At 34.0% G+C, this 5,400-nt stretch overlaps 1 long non-coding RNA gene across 1 annotated transcript; it reads left to right on the top strand.

The window, feature by feature from the left end:
* Positions 1–658: 658 nt before the first annotated feature.
* On the top strand, positions 659–4,220 carry LOC136234063 (uncharacterized). The gene is made up of 8 exons (XR_010691029.1): positions 659–927; positions 1,055–1,167; positions 1,306–1,361; positions 1,452–2,453; positions 2,725–2,828; positions 2,920–3,009; positions 3,450–3,564; positions 3,747–4,220. It is a non-coding gene; the product is annotated as an uncharacterized lncRNA (long non-coding RNA).
* Positions 4,221–5,400: the final 1,180 nt, after the last annotated feature.

Below are 5,400 nucleotides of genomic sequence, written 5' to 3'. Positions count from 1 at the left end.
GTAAGAATACAACTCAGCATTACAAGATAGATGTCTTCTTTAGGAAAGCTTGAAGGCGAAGCTGCGGAGTCAAGCTGAGCAAATTTCGAAGTCGCCGCTGAGTCAAGCTGAGTAAAGATCAAGTCAGCGCCAATGATCCGTTTACTAGAAGACAAGGTCCGACAAGTCTCTGCAACAAATCAGAAGCCTCGGAAATATGATCAAGGATCTTTTCGAGACGCATGGGTCGTCTGGATTTTGGCTAGAAGACAAACCTGGCGCTAGAAGACGAACCTGGCGCTAGAAGACGAAACTGGCAAGCCTGCCTCACTACAAGAAAATATGCTATCACCGACGGAAAAAACCGACAAACTGTTTTGTGTCGGAAATCATCGACGGATCACCGATAAATTCTCGATTCCGTTGGTGATATTGCGCGTGTAAATTCCACCTTGTTATGACCGAAACAATTGGTCGGTGACACGTTTCCGTCGGACATCTCACCGGCAAAAATATATGTTGACCGACTGATTTTCCGTCGGAGATTAAAATTTTAAAAAAAAAATACTGAAGCAGGCGGGAATTAAATGAAAATCTCCCCCCATTTCTTTTGAAACTTAAAAACACGATAACATCCCTAAAAAAAGCACTAAAACATAAATATCCTCTCTTTCTCTCTCTTCCCATTTCACTGTGGCTCTCTCGTCTCCCTTCTTCACAATCACCGGCATCTCCTACCGTCGACAACATCCATCCTCCCTCTCATTTCTCTTCCTCTGGATCGAATTCTCTCTCTCCTTAATTTTATTTTTCCTTTGTTCTTATATCTCTCGCAAGCGGTACGATTTGTGGTGATACAAAATGGACCGACAACTCGAAGGAGGCCAACGACAGTACAATCAGTTCCAGGCTACCCAGATCTATAAACTAGCAACATGAAGAGGTTAGGTTAGTTGATTTGTAGTTGAAAGCCCTGATATGTCACTTTCTCGATTTAGGCAAGTTATTGTGGTGTTATTACTTTAGAAATTCAAACTCCATCTTAACTCTTTCAAATTTGTGTTGCTGATATTAGGAAATTTAGGCTTTAATTGAATGTCACCAGGCTATGTGGTTGACTAGGAGCCTCTTATCTCTTTCACAATTGGGGGCCTCCCAAGTGTTCATAAAATTAAGAATTAAAATTATGTAAGTTTTGATTCAGACTTTTACCTATTGATTTCCAGTTTATGAAAGTTTTATTTAGTTGGTTCTCTTAAGTTTTTTAGTTCAATGATTGTTTGTAGCTAGTAAATCATTTATGTTTTCTATTCATGTGTTTTGCAGAAGGGCGATTCTTACAGTTTCTGATGTGATGATCCTTTTGGCCTTTCTTGGTTTGGGTAAGCTTGAATATCATCATAGTTAGATGTTATTTCCTGATTATTTAGTTATTTTTACTTTCCTCATATTTTTTTGTACTCAATTTGCAGTGCTCTCAATTTGGACATTTGCTAGGAGTTGGGCTGCTACTTTGGCCTTTAACTACCGAGTTAACTCCTCTTATTATTTATATAATCTGTCTCTCTATTAGAAACAACAAAAACACATTAGCTATATACAATATTTAGACAAAGTACAAGATCCTGAGGTTTTCAAGGAAGCTAAGTTGTTAATGCAAGTATGCCTTTCACTTATCCTAACGTTTCAAATAAAATTTTGTCTGGTAATTTTCTTCCTAAAGAGGCATTGCCATATAGTTTGCTGGTTACACAGATTTGGAATGGACTTGTAGATCACCACTGATATAGTAGTAATTAGGATTGGTTGCTTTGAGATGTTTTATGCTGGATCTTGTAATCCTGAAATGTTTGATGGTTTGAAGTTATATCCAATTTTCAAGTGTTTTTTAAGGGGATTCTGTTAAGGACTTTGGACAAAGTGTTTGTAAAATTTTACACAGAAGAAACATTAATAAACAGAGAAAGTGAGATATTGGATTGCTGAAATATGTGTTGTTCTTAGTTGTGAAGGCTAACATAGTAACTGCCATTTGAAATTTTGTAAATTCTAGCTTATAGCTTTTGGACTTGCTTTTTTCATTTTTGTAGTCATTTAAACTATAAAACCTTGCTATAAGACATTTTATGATGAAGTTAAAACATATTCTTGTTAAAGCAAAGGTGAGTTAAATTTCTTTTTCATTTGTTCGGTGTTTTGCACTTCCCTTGAATTTGTTTGTGTTTTTTTTGTTGTGAACTGTTGTAATTCAAGATACTCTAAGACTGAAGTTTTTGACATGGATTTACAACAGGATGAGTTATGGATTTCAAGTCAAAACTATGCACTTCAGGCATGAGAATGTTTTTTTTTTTTTTGATAAATTCAGGCATGAGAATGTTAGCGATTAATGTATTTGTATTTGTGATGATTATTGAGGGTATCATATTGGCACTTGATGTGGATGAGATGCCAACAACTTGAAGAAAGAGATGGTAATTTAGACCAATTTAACTATCATCTCATATTAAATCTTTTACTAGTGATCCATTATAACACCACTCTATATATATTTGTCATGTAGTTCATTTGTTTTAGACAGTCTAAGTTGCTTGCTTAATTGAGTGTTCTGTTGATTTATGATTCATATTTTTTAGTGATGGTTTCAGCAATAAGCTATCTTAGCTCCCTTAATATTTCATTTCTCTTTAATTATTCTTTCCTTTCACTTCTTTCCTAACATTATCTCACGGTTGGGTCTTCAAGGTCAAGGAGAAATTCAATCAGAATCAAAGCAATCGCCAAAAAGTACAATATGTTCTGTTTTAAATGTGCATACTTAATTACTACTAGGTTACCACTTGCTTCAGGTACTACTTATTTATAAGATCCACTTGAATTTTGTTCAGTTTATTCAACTTTTAAGGTCCTCCATTCAATGCCATTCGATTCCCTTTGCAGATATTTGGCTTCCCTCAACGGCTTACTTCAGATGAAGATCACATTCATTGGCTTCCTCAATGCCATGACATGTGCCAAACACTATTTCAGGTTCATTTGCAAAATTCTCACGAGTTGATTGACATGTAATTGGATGTTACTAATACAACTTTTGAAACTCAACCTGGATAGGGTATTTACAGTTTATATGTATTAGGATTCATTGTTCATCGAAAAAGTACTTTGAAATGTTCTTGCAGAACTTATAATTTTGGCAATAGTCTTTTCATATTTGGAAACAAGTCATGGAAAAACTCTAATAAAAGCTTTGTCCAATTAGTTGTTCCTTCTTTTATATTACTGGTAGTTTATGAAATTTTACAGCTTCTATTGGATTGTGTGCAGCAAAATCATATATTGGTTTTCCTTTTCATCGAAAGAATCAAGCCTAAGATGAAAAACCCAATATATGAAATCCTTAACTATAATTTATATATTATGTTCTCTCTTTTTGTTATGTTAAAACTATGGACCTTGTTTTGATATCTCAGAAATTGTTGGAAGGTTTCACCGAAGCAGAGTTAGAAGCTTTGCTTGAACAAGTTGTGCAGAGGAGACGATCCGAGAGCGAAGAGCAGATCAATTGAAGTTCACATATCATTTGAGGTGAAGTTATTTAAGAAAATCATGATCCTATCTACGGCTTCGTTTGATCAATTAATTTTCATCTATTTCTTTTATCCTTGATCTTGTGTTGATTAGTTAGAGGCAATATACTTTGGTTGCTATTCAACGGTTGATACTAAATTAATCTTCCCGTGTTTTATTTCGTGTTTGGGAACTCGAAGAAGAAAAACAAACAAAAGGGAGAAATTCGTTTTACTACTCCTACATCAGGTCAGTTCACGATTTCGTGGATTCCCGGAGATTGAACCGTCGGATCATCGCGATTTTTGGACAGGAGCTTCTAGACATATTCTTCCACGTTTCCACCGAAGGGCTTGTCGTTCGGATGTCTGGAAGGTCTGTTTCGGATAGGGGCAGATTGGTAGACAGTTTCTATCTCTTTTGAAGTTGTGGGCACTTCGTTTGCAACGGTAGATAGAACTTCTAAAAGGTATTTCTTCTTATCCTTCTTTATATGAAATAATGGTTAACGGATCTTGTGGTTAAATGGAAATAGGTTAAAAAATTTATATTTCCGCTGCTATACCTTAGCCTAATTTCCAACAGTGGTATCAGAGCCATCGTTAAATCCGTTATTTCATATATGAAAATTTAGAAGTTTTCAATAGGATTGAATAAATATTTATAGTTAGAATTAATTAACAAATTGTTTTGATTAATTGATTCTAAAGATAAATAAGTTTTAATTAATTGTTAATTAAAACAGATTATGCGTATGTTCCTAATTTGTTTAAAAGTTTGTTTTACCAATTTGTAAATCAAAATGTTAAATGAATTAAAATCAAAATAATTGGGACGTGCATAATTAAAGTTTTGTATAGTTATATTAATCTAAATATTAATATAAAAGATACGAAACTATTAGAAGTAAAATTGGATAAAAGTTAATGTGATTAACATAAATATTACATAAGATAGTTATGTAATCAACCAATTAAATTTATTTAATTGAGTCTGTGCATGTTTGGAGTTATGGACATATTTGGACCCTCTTTAGTCTTTTGGTATTTTTGAAATAGGGCCTGCGAGTCCTGCCTTTCTACTATCTATTGTAATTTCTCATCTCATCTGATTCCTTTCAATTCAATTGAAGTTTTCTTTAGTAGTATAGAAATTAATATGTAATTTCAAGGCACCATGGAGAAGACGGAGGACCTAAAGAGAAATATATAATAGTTAGTATTTCTTTAGGTTTGCCCTTTTATTCCGTCTCTGGCTCGACGGAATAATTTAGATGATATGTCCATAACGCCAATGTATGTGAATGTATGTGTCTGATGCATGCTAAAGCAAATCAAGACTAAGTTAGATTATGAGACCTAAAATAAAATCCCTCATTAAAAAGTTAAGTAAATAAACAAGTTATTAAAATCGGTTGCCCCTCCCTAATATTATAATTCAGCCGGCAGTGCTGAGGGCCTTTGCGTTGTTGAGTAAACTCAAGCTCGGGGTCCTTTCGGTAACACCTGAATTATCGAAAATCATTTTTCATGAATATGGGGTAATACTTAAATTAGATTATGATAATTGGATGAGTAAACTCATGTTGTCATAAACTAATGGGCAAGACGGTTGGGATTAATATGAATAACATATTAGTTACTAATGTGGTTAGTAACCCAATAACCTAGGAATCACATTAAAGATGTGATTGATTACATGAATCTACCTAATGAATGAGACTAGCTTGTTGAGTAAACTCAAGGTGAAATCTCAGGAGTTAGGATCCTAGTTCACTAAAGGATTTGTGAAATTCTTCAAATTAATATGGAGGGCTATTAATTTGGCAAAATAGTGGGAGCAATCTAAAATAAA

The sequence above is a fragment of the Euphorbia lathyris genome, chromosome 6 (genome assembly GCF_963576675.1).
Source record: "Euphorbia lathyris chromosome 6, ddEupLath1.1, whole genome shotgun sequence".
Classification (NCBI taxonomy): Eukaryota; Viridiplantae; Streptophyta; class Magnoliopsida; order Malpighiales; family Euphorbiaceae; genus Euphorbia; species Euphorbia lathyris.
Note: the sequence above shows the minus strand (reverse complement) of the source record. Positions and strands in the feature narration are given on the sequence as shown.